Source organism: Bos indicus x Bos taurus, chromosome 4, assembly GCF_003369695.1.
Source record: "Bos indicus x Bos taurus breed Angus x Brahman F1 hybrid chromosome 4, Bos_hybrid_MaternalHap_v2.0, whole genome shotgun sequence".
Taxonomy (NCBI): domain Eukaryota; kingdom Metazoa; phylum Chordata; class Mammalia; order Artiodactyla; family Bovidae; genus Bos; species Bos indicus x Bos taurus.
This window is the reverse complement of record NC_040079.1, coordinates 60,168,059-60,181,732: the sequence shown is the minus strand read 5'-3', so window position 1 is coordinate 60,181,732 and position 13,674 is coordinate 60,168,059. Positions and strand designations below refer to the sequence as shown.

The window sequence follows — 13,674 nt, the reverse complement described above, 5'->3', positions numbered from 1 at the left end:
CTGGTTCTTGTCATGCAGATGTGTTTCTTCCTTAGCAATCAGATTCTATTTTTAGCTTTGGCCCCTTTAAGTCCCTCTGTACTGGGTCAGGAAGATCCCCTGGAGGAGGCATGGCAACCCACTCCACTATTCTTGTCTGGAGAATCCCCTGGACAGAGGAACCTGGCAGGCTATAGTCCATAGGGTTACAAAGGGTCAGACCCCACTGAAGCAACTTAGCATGCTCACATACCCCTTTTAGGGTACGTCCCTGGATCATTCTCAACTCAGTCTTGCCTGTATGTTATTACCCACAGTAAACCTCATAACTGCCCTTCATGGAGTTGCCTGCTTCACTGTTTTCAGCCTTAAAGTTCCTTTTCAGTTTCAAGGATAGTATTCAATATCTCCACCTTCCAATAGTCTCTCATTAGTTATTCTCTATAAAGGTAATAGTACAATGTTATGCAAATGAAATGAAGTATCTCTAAGAGTGACCTTAAACTCTTCTCCAAATACGAGACAATCTAAGTGGATTGCAAACTGGAGCTCTTAAATAGTATTCTAAAACATAGCTTCAGAATAAAGATAACCAAAGAATGAAGAGAATTAAACCCTTGCTAATATACTAATCATATCTGTTCTCATTCTTCTGTATTAGTTCACTGGTCAGAAATTGGCTTCTGGCTTCCTGTTAATCTTAACCTTAGCAGAATTTACATAACACTTGTTACTGAAGGGATGAGAGAAATCCAGACAGCTTTTAGCATATGAGTAATCAATTTTTTAATAGGCTGTAGTGGATATTGGGTATTGGGGAGGATTAAATACTATCTTAATAATGGGTCAAAGGACAAAAGAGCTTTTAAATATCATTTTTCTTCCTGAGAATATCTTGGAAGTTATGGCTTTTAAAAATAATAATATCTGATACAAAGTCAGGGATTCATTAGTTTATTTCTTTTATTTTTTTGTTTTAAGTAAATTCTTCCCTCATGATCACTGCATCACCTAAGTGTGAAGCCAAGCAGTGACTATTTCATCACACCAAATACAATCTCCTTTCCTCTGAGAGGTGTTGAAAGGTTCATTTAATCCAATGACTCAATTGGAACCTTTTATAATGCATTTTATATGACACACAATTTATCTACATTTTAAAAATGCATTGGAAGAATATCTCTGTTCATTTCAATGACCCTGAGAGAGCCCCAGTTACTTTAGATTATACAGATATTGTGCTACAACCTGCTGGCTTAACTGTAAACTTTTATCTTCAATTAACTTCTGCCTATGATCTATTTAAATCCTCAGAGAAGGTGGGAGAGGTAGGAAGTCAGAGAGAGGCAAAGGGCTCCTCTTGGAATACGGCAGCTCTCAATCAACATCAAAAGACAAGGAGACCAACAAAAGCTGCAGAAAGCAGGGCATCTTGCCTTCACTCGGCCTTTGTTGAGCCTAGGTGGGCACGAGCTGGTAAATTGAGCTGAAAAATAGAAGCATTCCAGGTGGGCAAAGCAGCAAAGAGAAGAGCCTGGCCAGCTCTTTCCAGGCTCAGCAAGGGCTGGTTCCACGTGACCACTGGGAGATGGTACCCATGCTACCGCAGAAGGCATTCATTAGTGCAAATGAGGACAGAAGCAAAAATAAAATCCTAGAGCCTGTACAAGTGTATACATTTCAACTGGAGGAAGGTCATATCAAACAGACAATGAACACTCGATCCAGTAGTAAGAGAGCTGAGGTTTGCTGTAAGTGAAGTCAAAAGAATGGTGGGAGACAAGGTGTCACTTCCCTAAGCAAGTTATGTCCGCAGTGCTTGCAGACCAGGTATCACCCTATTGCAAAAGCGGCCAGCTATAGTCCATGCGGTCGAAAAGAGTCGAACAGGACTGAGCAACTAACACTTTGGCAAAAGTAGAAAACTTCCTTTAGTATACCTACTAAGAGATGATTCCTTCCTTTCTTAAAGAACTACATCCTCTTGATGATGTAGATACTTGTAACAAGCTTAATCTGACAAATATTTAACTTGCACCTGTAGGCCTGAGTTTCCTTCTGGAAAGATGATGTCAGACCCCACTCAGCACTTGTTCTAGGTGGCTAATTCCACTTAGAAGTGTGGGGCAACAGTCTCCACTAAGCCGTGGCAGCCATGCCCTCTGTGTCCTGGGTTCCTGTTACAACAGACACAAGAAGGATGTTCAGCAATTTCAGGTCATAGTCCCTCATTATGGAATTCCTGATCTGGTTCAGGGCCAAACTCCTGGCTTCATATTTGCATCACCTGGGGAACTTCTGAAAAACAACCAGAGTCTAGGTAGGGCCTGGATAGGGATATTTTTTAGCCATTCTTTGCAAGCATTTCCTTCACCTGTAAAACAGGGATAATAATAGTGCCTCCCTCACAGAGGTCTAGTGAAGATTAAATGTGTTACTAAATAGAAAATGTTTAGAACAGAACCTGGCATCAGTGACCAATCATCCTGATTTTTTAGGATTGAAATGGTCCCAGGATGCAGAATTTTCAATGCTAAAGCTTTAATGAGCAAGTGAAGCGTTAGTCACTCAGTCGTGTCCAATTTGTTGTGACCCCTTGGACTGTAACCCGCCAGGCTCCTCTGTCTCTGGAATTCTCCTGGCAAGAATAGTTGAGTGGGTTACAATTCCCTCCTCCAGGGAATCTTCCTAACCCAGGAATCGAACCCCAGTTTCCTGCACTGCAGGCAGATGCTTTACCATCTGAGCCACCAGGGATGGCTAAAGCTGAGAAGTCCTGGGCAAACCAGGATGATTTGGTTACCCTACCTGGTACATAGTAAGTAGTGTATACATGTTAGAACTTTTTGATGATACATGCCAAGATTATTCTTTTGAACTATATGTAGATTGTTACATATTTCCTACTTCTGTTTTTTTCAAAAGTCAAATCATTTAAGCAAGCAGGATGCGCACCACCTAAACTTCTCATCCTGGAATCATTACTTCATATGGATTCTTTTGTCTTCAAGCTCATCATTTTAAGTAGAGGCCTGAATCCTTTCCGTTTCATCTTCCCCAAAGTTTGTCTATTAACACCAGAAACTCACTTCTCATTGGCTTACTTTCTCTTAAAGCCTGCTTGTTAGAAAAGAGGCTTCCTTCTTATTGGCTCATTTGTTTGATCTTGTTTAATGAGGCAAATTTTTATAACACTAGGAGGTAAAACATCATTACTGTCAACAGTGCCCAATTTTATTTGGCTTCCTATCACAGTGCTTGCTATGTATAAAAAAAATTGCATTTCTTTCCCTTTCTTCGTTGCTCAAAGCCACATAATCACAAACAGATTATTAGAAAATGTCTCCTATGCACTGGCCCAGGCTTACATAGATAATGCATGTGACATAATTAAAAAGTAATGTAGACATACAGGAAGATGTCAGCTGGTGGGGGGGAAAGGTGCTGAGGCCTCTCGCGAGACTTGAAGGTACCGCGGCGGCCAGGAGGACAGAACCGGAAGTCCTTAGTCGTGAGCGTCCAATGCTGGAAGCGGCCTGACTTTCTTTGCCGGAAACTCTTTTCCAGGGGATGGGAAGACGGCCCACCTGGCCGGAAGTCCCGCCCCTTTGAGCTCCCCCACCCTTCCAGAAGTTTTTCTGTCACCTGTGCTGGTCTCCGTTCCCTTTCCCAGTTTTATTACTATACCAGAAAAGGATTATTTTTAGTCTCTCCCTCCCAGCTCCAATAGACTAGTTGGGTACCTCACTCCCCGAGTCGGAGGTCCTTCCCCGAGCCCCCATGTAGCTGGGAAGTGGGACCTGGGGGTGGTTGGACCCCTGGGATCCTGAAGGAGGGCCAGAGAGGGCGCAGAACTCCGTTTCTGTTCCTGTTATCCGGACGCGGCCCCCTCCGCCTCTCCTGCCGCTGCCATGCACCCTGCGGCCTTCCCGCTTCCTGTGGTTGTGGTCACTGTGCTGTGGGGAGCGGCCCCCAGCCGGGGGCTCATTCGAGCGATCTCGGACCACAATGCCAGCATGGACTTTGCAGACCTCCCAGCTCTCTTTGGGGCTGCTTTGAGCCAGGAGGGACTTCAGGGCTTCCTTGTGGAGGCTCACCCAGGCAATGCCTGCAGCCCCATTGCCCCACCACCGCCCCCCCCCCCCAAAAAAAAGAAAAAAAAAAAAAAGTAATGTAAACTTTCACAAACACAACAGAACTTATTCCAAAATGAGGTTGTCACCATGGAAGGAAATAATAGGGAGTATAATAAAGAGAAGAACTTCAGTGCCAGGTAAGTCCCAATTCTACACTAGTTCTAAGGCATTTAAATCACTTAAACATTTTTATTCTGCTTCCTCATCTAGATGACAAGGATAATACCTGCTTCATAAGACTTTGGTGAAGATTACATAAAAGTGATTTATATTAATCACTGAGCTTCCTTCTTCCCATTTTTAAATCTGAGTTATCCTGGGGTAGAAGAGGCACATAGCCATTCCAGAGAGGATGCTGCTAAATAGAATACTTTGGAATTACTTATCCCATGTCTTCGTAAATTTCTCTGCTAACAAAAATTCAGGCTCTTGAGTCAAATTTGATGACTAGAGTAAGTGAACTAAACAGGGCAATACCATCAGTAGTGATGATGAAAACTCAGCCTCTGCACACTGGTGCACAATGGAATCTAAGAGATGGAGTTTTGGGTAAAGTAGAAAAGAATAGCTTTATTGCTATGCCAAGTTAAAGGGGATACAAAGGGCTTCTGCCCTTGAAAGCTATTTCCCAGCTAAGGAGGATATGAGGAAGAATTTTATAGCAATAATTTAAGGGCAAGGTTGCAGATAAGATTAGGGTGTGAGTAGGGCCAGCCCTCCTATAATCTGGCTTCAGTTAATCTTATTAATGAGCTTCTGTGGTTCCATTAGTCTAGCCTCAGGTGGTCTTCTCCCATTTGGAGAATGCTGACAACTTCCATTGTTGGGTTTTAATTCTATAAATGGGATTAAGGATATTGTTATGTGTGTCCTTTGAGGTAGAACCAGGACCCTGCCCCAAAGCCAAACTATGTTTTTTGGCTGCTCCTCCCTTGACTCTGAATCCTTTCCCTTCCTGGATTAGCAACTTTTTGAATCTGCCCTTCAGAACTCAGGGAAGGTTATAGGGGTGGAACAGAAAGTCTCCCAGTGCCCAGGAGCCCCTACAGGGGCCTGCTTGCTTTCAATAATAAAAATGTAACTACAGTAATAGGGCATACTTCTAACCATTTACAGTTTGGCATTGCCCAAATGGGCTCCATTCTGTGCAATCTCTTTGTGCATTTTTCAATATGCATCTGTTTATCTTTTAACAGTTCTGGTGTCCAAAAAGGGAACCAAAGGAGACCCCCAATGGCCCACAAAGCAATGAGCAACCAGGCATAGGACTGCGTGAGCCCCTTGATTTCACTGTCTCTGGAAATGATTGGTAAGTTCTTTCTGGGTCCTGGATCCAAGCTCCACAGCTTTTGAATTATGAGTTTTCAGACTATATTTGAGCATTTGTTTTTCTGGGTAGGGTCCAGAAGCTGTCCAGAGTTAGACTCGGTCTGGGATCAGACTAAATTCAGCTTAGAAATGGGAGATAATCTGGACTGGGTCCAATTTAAAACTAGATTGGGTGCAGTGTGAGGCCTCAGGTGAGTAAAATTGTTTTGAGGCTAAATAAGTAGGTTAACTTTACCAAAGATAATATTGAATTACAGTGTACACAAGTAGAGAAGTTTTAATCATCTTCAGGTCAGTTCAGTTCAGTCGCTCAGTAGTGTCTGACTCTTTGCAACCCCATGAATCGCAGCACTTCAGGCCTCCCTGTCCATCACCAACTCCCGGAGTTTACCTAAACTCATGTCCGTCGAGTAGGTGATGCCATCCAGCCATCTCATCCTCTGTCATCCCCTTCTCCCCCTGCCCCCAATCCCTCCCAGCATCAGAGCCTTTTCCAATGAGTCAACTCTTCACATGAGGTGGACAAAGTATTGGAGTTTCAGCTTCAGCATCATTCCTTCCAATGAACACCCAGGACTGATCTTTAGGATGGACTGGTTGGATCTCCTTGCAGTCCAAGGGACTCTCAAGAGTCTTCTCCAACACCACAGTTCAAAAGCATCAATTCTTCAGCGCTCAGTCTTCTTCACAGTCCAACTCTCACATCCATACATGACTACTGGGAAAACCATAGCCTTGACTAGATGGACCTCTGTTGGCAAAGTAATGTCTCTGCTTTTGAATATGCTATCTAGGTTGGTCATAACTTTCCTTCCAAGGAGTAAGCGTCTTTTAATTTCATGGCTGCAGTCACCATCTGCAGTGATTTTGGAGCCCAAAAAAATAAAGTCTGACACTGTTTCCACTGTTTCCCCATCTATTTCCCATGAAGTGATGAGACCGGATGCCATGATCTTCGTTTTCTGAATGTTGAGCTTTAAGCCAACTTTTTCACTCTCCACTTTCACCTTCATCAAGAAGTTTTTTAGTTCCTCTTCACTTTCTGCCATAAGGGTGGTGTCATCTGCATATTTGAGGTTATTGGTATTTCTCCCAGCAATCTTGATTCCAGCCCAGCGTTTCATGATGTACTCTACCTATAAGTTAAATAAGCAGGGTGACAATATACAGCCTTGACGAACTCCTTTTCCGATTTGGAACCACTCTGTTGTTCCATGTCCAGTTCTAACTGTTGCTTCCTGACCTGCATATAGGTTTCTCAAGAGGCAGGTCAGGTGGTCTGGTATTCCCATCTCTTTCAGAATTTTCCATGGTTTATTGTGATCCATATAGTCAATAAAGCAGAAATAGATGTTTTCCTGGAACTCTCTTGTTTTCTCAATGATCCAGCGGATGTTGGCAATTTGATCTCTGATTCCTCTGCCTTTTCTAAAACCAGCTTGAACATCTGGAAGTTCACAGTTCACATATTGCTGAATCCTGGCTTGGAGAATTTTGAGCAGTACTTTACTAGAATGTGAGATGAGTGCAATTGTGCTGTAGTTTGAGCATCTTTGGCATTGCCTTTCCTTGGGATTGGAATGAAAACTGACCTCTTCCAGTCCTGTGGTCACTGCTGAGTTTTCCAAATTTGCTGGCATATTGAGTGCAGCACTTTCACAGCATCATCTTTCAGGATTTGGAATAGCTCAACTGGAATTCCATCACCTCCACTAGCTTTGTTCATAGTGATGCTTTCTAAGGCCCACTTGACTTCACATTCCAGGATGTCTGGCTATAGGTGAGTGATCACACCATTGTGATTATCTGGGTCATGAAGATCTTTTTTGTACAGTTCTGTGTATTCTTGCCATCTCTTCTTAATATCTTCTGCTTCTGTTAGGTCCCTACCATTTCTGTCCTTTATTGAGCCCATCTTTGCATGAAATGTTCCCTTGGTATCTCTAATTTTCTTGAAAAGTTCTCTAGTCTTTCCCATTCTGTTGTTTTCCTCTATTTGCATTGATCACTGAGGAGGGCTTTCTTATCTCTTCTTGCTATTCTTTGGAACTCTACATTCACATGCTTATATCTTTCCTTTTCTCCTTTGCCTTTCACTTCTCTTCTTTTCACAGCTATTTGTAAGGCCTCCCCAGACAGCCATTTTGCTTTTTTGCATTTCTTTTCCATGGGGATGGTCTTGATCCCTGTCTCCTGTACAATGTCATGAACCTCCATCCACAGTTCATCAGGCACTCTATCTATCAGATCTAGGCCCTTAAATCTATTTCTCACTTCCACTGTATAATCATAAGGGATAATCATTTAGGTCATACCTGAATGGTCTAGTGGTTTTCCCTACTTTCTTCAATTTAAGTCTGAATTTGGCAATAAGGAGTTCACGATCTGAGCCACAGTCAGCTCCTGGTCTTATTTTTGCTGACTGTATAGAGCTTCTCCATCTTTGACGGCAAAGAATATAATCAATCTGAGTTCGGTGTTGACCATCTGGTGATGTCCATGTATAGAGTCTTCTCTTGTGTTGTTGGAAGAGGGTGTTTGTTATGACCAGTGCATTTTCTTGGCAAAACTCTATTGGTCTTTGCCCTGCTTCATTCCGTATTCTAAGGCCAAATTTGCCTGTTACTCCAGGTGTTTCTTGACTTCCTCCTTTTGCATTCCAGTCCCCTATAATGAAAAGGACATCTTTTTTGGGTGTTAGTTCTAAAAGGTCTTATACGTCTTCATAGAACCGTTCAACTTCAGCTTCTTCAGTGTTACTGGTTGGGACATAGACTTGGATTACTGTCATATTGAATGGTTTGCCTTGGAAAAGAACAGAGATCATTCTGTCATTTTTGAGATTGCATCCAAGTACTGCATTTCAGACACTTTTGTTGACCATGATGGCTAGTCCATTTCTTCTGAGGGATTCCTGCCTGCAGTAGTAGATATAATGGTCATCTGAGTTAAATCACCCATTCCAGTCCATTTTAGTTTGCTGATTCCTAGAATGTCAATGGTCACTCTTGCCATCTCCTGTTTGACCACTTCCAATTTCCCTTGATTCATGGACCTAACATTCCAGGTTCCTATGCAATATTGCTCTTTACAGCATCGGACCTTGCTTCTATCACCAGTCACATCCACAACTGGGTATTGTTTTTGCTTTGGCTCCATCCCTTCATTCTTTCTGGAGTTATTTCTCCACTGATCTCCAGTAGCATACTGGGCACTTACCAACCTGGGAGTTCCTCTTTCAGTATCCTATCCTATCATTTTGCCTTTTCATACTGTTCATGGGGTTCTCAAGGCAAGAATACTGAAGTTGTTTGGCATTCCCTTCTCCAGTGGACCACATTCTGTCAGACCTCTCCACCATAACCCACCCATCTTGGGTGGCCCCACATGGCATGGCTTAGTTTCATTGAGTTAGACAAGGCTGTGGTTCATGTGATCAGATTGGCTAGTTTTCTGTGATTATGGTTTCATTGTGTTTGCCCTCTGATGCCCTCTTGCAACACTTACCATCTTACTTGGGTTTCTCTTACCTTGGACATAGGGTATATAATGGGTATTGTTAATTGTCAAAAATGTGTGGAAAATGCTATGTCTAAAGCAATGTTTTCTTCCCTGTGCTCTCCAGTTCTATAATCATCTTAGATAGGCTTATCAATTTACATAGTTTCCCTAGAGACAAAGGAGTTTCACTCAGGCACTTACTATAAAGAATAGAGGGGAAACTATTTTTCTTCCTTTATAGTTTCTGGTGACCAGGATGAGACTTGCAAATGGGATACTGGGAAAACTGCAGAGGTCAGGAAAGGATGAGAATTCTCACCAAAGTCAGCTCCCCTAGATCTCTCTCTGTGGTGTCTAGTGTGAAATAAAATATTTCCTGCCATATCAGTAGACAGGGATTCACAGTTATCAGCGATTACAGCCCTCCAATGTGAGCTGGTGAGTCGTAAGGGCACTCAGGAAGAATACCTACTAGCCATCAGATTGCAGCCACTCCCTATAGTAAGCTCCAAAAGAGCTCAGGATGTGAAAAATACAGGGTACCAGGTGAGGTGGCCATGAAAGGAACGATTTCAGTGAGTCAGATTCTTGCAGCTTCCCATATATAGACAAGCACTAAAATCCTTAACTTGGGATATCTGGTTTTCTTTAACAATACTTTTTTTAAGAGATAAATAAGGCCTTTATATACAGAGAAGAGCTAGTGGTGAGTGGAGTTAAGGTAGCACTAGTAGTAAAGAACCCGCCTACCATTGCATGAGACATGAAATCCAGGTTCAGTCCTTGGATTGGGGAAATCCCCTGGAGAAGGGAACAGCAACCCACTCCAGCATTCTTGCCTGGAGAATCCCATGGACATAGGTGCCTGGCGGGCTACAGTTCATGGAATGGCAAAGAATCAGACATGCCTGAAGTGACTGAGCACACATACAGAGAAGCATGACTAACTAGCGGGGGCAGGCGGGCTGTCAGCAGCAGCAGACCAGACAGGGTGACCACACCAGCAGGGCCCTGTCAGTGGTGGAAGATGCGCCAGAAGCAGGCCTTGTCCTCCTTGTCTTTCTGAGGGATCTGCACTTAGAGGCATGGCTCACAGCTAGATCTGCACCTAGATCCACAGCTCAGGGCTCACCATAGTCGCCAGGGTGGGTCCCAGCTCCAGCACCTTGGCAAAGTCAGCCTGGGCCTCTTAAGTGTTCCACATTGATGCATGTGCCTTGATGTACTTGAAGTAGGACTTGACCTTGTCATCATACTTACTGAGGATGGAGGAGCAGTGGCCCAGCACTTCTGATACTCTTCCACCATCAGCTTGCACTAACAGTAGTTGAGCAACAGCAGTGTGATCTGCTGATCCAACTGGATTCTGTCAGGGGACTCAGACTGTTCTTTTATCTGAAGGTTCTTGACACAGGCGATGGCCTCATAGTATTTGGCAGCAGCCTCCTTCACATGGCCTTTGAGGTACAACCAGTTGCCCTCCTGGTGGATGACTGGCATTGCCTTTGCCTTCTCCTCAACTGTCATTGCCCATGGGTCCTGCTGATATGTGCCAGGATTCTCCATCTTAAGCATCTCAATGTCAAAGATGAGAGGCTAGGCCTTCTGCTGCAGGGTATCCAGATCAGCATGGCCCAGGGAATTGTGCTCCTGCATCTAGGTGATGCCCTCCAGGAGGTCCTTGCTGGCTTCGATGTTGAGTAAACTCTTGGCCAATAGCGGATATAAGACCACATGCTTGACGTCACAACAGAACTGAGCGATCTCCCCCTCCCACATGGTGTACAGGATGGGCTCCCACAGGGGCAACTTAAACTTCTTGCCAATGATGAGCTCCATGGTTTGCTCCATGATTTGCCCCCTGGCCGGCTGTCATCCAGCATGGTGTTCTCCTTATCATTGCAAAGAGTCTGGTAGCGGAACGTGATTTTGGTTCCATCCTGAAAGTCAGAGAGCTTTCCTTGGCCATCCTGTATCATGTGCTTTTGGATCCCATCCTCCCAGAGTCTTTCAATGATATCTACCATACTCCTTCCTCACTGCTCTCTTTCAGCAGCTTCTAGACCAGCTTCCGCAACTTGTAGAATTTAGGCAACTTCTGAGCTGGCGTCATTTCGGCTATGGGCAGAACAATAATATTTTGATGTTCAGATTACCTGCCCTTTGTGTAAAACTTCTATATAATCTGGCTCCTCCCCACCTCTCCTCAGAGCAGTTCTCTCAGGATTACTTGAGATGCTGTTTCCCAGCCTTGAAATTCTAAAACTTCCCACCAAATAAAACATAACTCTCAACTTTTGGAGGAGGAACTGGCAACCCACTCCAGTATTCTTGCCTGGAAAATTCCACTGACAGAGGAGCCTAGCAGGCTACACTCTACAGGGTCACCAGGAATCGGACAAGACTGAGCACGAATGCACATGGCATAGATTTCTTTTAAACTGGCATTCTTGCTTAATGATGTCATCTAGGCATCATTGGAGACTAAAAAAAATTACTGCTCTGTAAATAAAGCTAATTAAATGTCTACATAAATTTTAAAAGGGGCAATATTTTAATTTTTTCTTAATAGTGTAAAAATTCTTTGAACTAAGCTAAAACCATGAGAAAACTTGCTACTTTAGTGTTTAGCAGTATACCAAGACTAGCAAGAGTTTGCTTCAGGATTTCATTGAATAATTAAGATTATATTTTGACTGTGTCAGAGCCATTCAAATTGTTGGTGTTGCATCATAGCTACCTTAATTGTTTTAAACATGGATCCTCTGTGCCTGTGAATTTATTTGCATGCTTCTACTTGACTTTACTGACTCAGCTTTTAGGTTGTGACTATTTTTTAAGTCAACAAAAGAAGAAGCTAAAATTTTACATAGTTCATTTTTCCCCAAATTAGGATTGGCAAGGAAAAATATTGATTCTTGACCCTTTCTTTCCCTTTGCCTTCCTGTCTCACTGTGTATCCTGAGAGGTTGGCCTGGCTACCATCAGATTGTAGGGCCCCAAAATATGGCCAGATACAAATGTGGGTTGTACTCCATTTGCAGCTAGGGTCCTACCAACCATTCCCAGCTCTCAAGGGAATTGTCTAAGTCATTCTTTCAGTTATCTTTGGGGGTGGCTCTAGATCTCGGAAGAGGAGTAACGTTTGCATTTCACTGGAGACCCCTCTCGTGTCCAGGTGCTGTGTTGAGCTGTGCTGTGCCTAGTTGCTCAGTTGTGTCTCTTTGTGACTCCACAGATGGTAGCCCACCAGGCTCCTCAGTCCATGGGATTTTCCAGACTAGAATACTGGAGTGGGTTGCCATTTCCTCCTCCAGGGGATCTTCCCAACCTAGGGGTTGAATCTGCATTCCTTGTGTCTCCTGCATTGGCAGGTGGATTCTTTACCACTGAGTCACCTGGGGAACCCCTGTCAAGAATATTTACTCTCTGTCTCAGGTAAAATGTGAGACAATATATTGAAGAGGATTATTTTTTAAAGTAGTTCTCTTGCCAAAAAAAAAAAAATAAAGTAGTTCTCTGGTCAGAAATTGACTTAATTGAAAGCTGACATTCAGAATCTGATAAGAACTCTTTTTTAGACCTTGTCTACTAAGCTAAAAAGCAGAGCCATTTCTTTGCCAACAAAGGTCCATCCAGTCAAGGCTATGGTTTTTCCAGTAGTCATGTATGGGTGTGAGAGTTGGACTATAATGAAAGCTGAGTGCCAGAGAATTGATGCTTTTGACCTGTGTTGTTGGAGGAAGAGAAGGGGATGACAGAGGATGAGATGGTTGGATGGCATCACCGACTCAACGGACATGAATTTGAGTAAACTCTGGGAGTTATTGATGGACAGGGAGGCCTGGCGTGCTGCAGTCCATGGGGTCACAAAGAGTCGGACACAACTGAGTGACTGAACTGAACTGAACTAAGCTAAAATGAATCTACGCACCCAGAGGGAAAGAAAACCATTCTGAAGCCATTGTGGAAGGATTACTAAACATTCCAAAGAAATATGGCTCTAAATCTAGAATGTAGGAGTCTTTTGATTTCCATTTTTGTTGGAAATCTTCTCCCGGAAATGAAAGAGAAAATTGAGAATAATGCAAGATTGGATGGTAGGGTCAGCATCTTGAAATTATTTAGGTTACAACCCAATTCTTTGAGGAATTAAAACAATTGTACTTGTCTTACAATTGAGTCTTTACCAGAACAAAAATGCAGCTCTAGCAACAATTCAAAGTCTACCTATCTTTTTACCAATCCCCTCAACTTCCCTATTTATCTCAAAAGGCTTGTAGATGTTGTAAAACATCTGAATTTTGGAAACAAAAGTCCTTTTGGAGAAATTTACAGCCTTTCTCTGTCCTTTGAGATTGTAAATGTTCTACCTGGTCTTCCTTAGGAACCCAGCTCCATCTCTTAAAATGCAAATTTATGAAAGAATTTTTATCAGAGAAAAAATAAACTATTTGGAAACAAGGTGAATGAAAAGTCTCAAGCCTTTTTCACAAATATTAGTAAAAGCTTTAGCCATCTGACATGTAATCTTAATTTATTCTTTCTGCCAGAAACACAACCAGCCTTTCTTTTATAAACCACAGTTTGCACTGTTGCACCTCATGGATAACATTTTAAAGCAAAAATTATAAAATCAATGTGTCTGTATGCCTTTGTATGTATGTTATAGTTGCATGAAATTTTTCTGCCTCTGGATGATATTGCCAAAACTAATATGTCAAGAGTT

General features: G+C 42.8%; 1 pseudogene; it reads right to left on the bottom strand.

Annotated features, from left to right (window-relative positions):
• Positions 1-10,053: 10,053 nt before the first annotated feature.
• On the bottom strand, positions 10,054-10,972 carry LOC113890908 (annotated as a pseudogene).
• Between the last annotated feature and the right edge of the window lie 2,702 nt (positions 10,973-13,674).